Source organism: Fonticula alba, assembly GCF_000388065.1.
Source record: "Fonticula alba strain ATCC 38817 unplaced genomic scaffold supercont2.6, whole genome shotgun sequence".
Taxonomy (NCBI): Eukaryota; order Rotosphaerida; family Fonticulaceae; genus Fonticula; species Fonticula alba.
The window spans coordinates 477992-478907 of NW_009242976.1; the positions used below are offsets into that span (position 1 = coordinate 477992).

The window sequence follows — 916 nt, forward strand, 5'->3', positions numbered from 1 at the left end:
GAGGGGGCGAGGGCAAGCGGAGAGAAAGAGGGTCAGGCAAGAGGCTACCAGTGAGGAGAAGGGGGAGCATGAGGTGGGAATCATGTCGCCAGCGGCAATTACCGCGCGCTCCGTGTTGTGCAGGCAACCATGGGACATGTGGACAAAGACACCGACAACGGCACAGGCCGGGCAAAAGCCCGCCCATCCCCCATCTGGACCGATGTTCACACATTCCCCTAGTCACCTTCCAAATGGGAGGGCGGTCTAGATCACTGGCGTCGTTGGCCTGCGCCCTGGTGTTGGCGCGCCGTCTCTGGCGTCCGTGTGTTCTCCTGTGCGCTGGTCTTTCTCACGGTTCATGTGCTTCATCAGCCTCCCCACCGGGGCATGTGTGTGGTGCACGGGCCGCCCGGTAGTCGGGCCGCCAACGCGCAAGCACGGTGGGGAGGCTGATGAAGGCATGCCGGAGCAAGCGGCGGGAGTTTCTCCACAGGCGCAACAGCGAACCAAGCGCCAACAAGGAAACGCAGACCAAACAACAGCATCTACCAGGCTGTTTACCGTTCACGATTGCTGGAAGAGTCGAGAACGCAATTGCCCAGCCTGGAGGTAGAGCGGCTTCCGAATAAACGGCCAGCCAAAGGAGAAGGCAGCACAGAGGCAAGGTCCCCCCCCCCCCCCCCCCCCCCCCCCCCGCCCCCCCCCCCCCCCCCCCACGAGCGCACCCGCGCGCGCGCCGCCCCGCGGGGGGGGGGGGCGCGCGCGGGGGGGGTGGGGGGGGGGGGGGGGGGGGGGGGGGGGCCGGGGGGGGGGGGGCCGAAGGAGTGGGCCCGGGTTTGGGGGGGGGCGCGGGGGGGGGGGGGGGGGGGGGGGCCTGGGTGTGGGCTCGGGACATTGGAAAGAGAGAGAGAGGGAGGGACAGGGCGAGAAAGAC

At 68.7% G+C, this 916-nt stretch overlaps 1 protein-coding gene across 1 annotated transcript in view; it reads right to left on the reverse strand.

The window, feature by feature from the left end:
- Nucleotides 1-916, reverse strand: part of H696_03772 (alanine transaminase) — a gene marked incomplete at both ends in the record, with an annotated part of 3733 nt that overhangs the window by 144 nt on the left and 2673 nt on the right. The gene's annotated exons all lie outside the window — the stretch shown is intronic.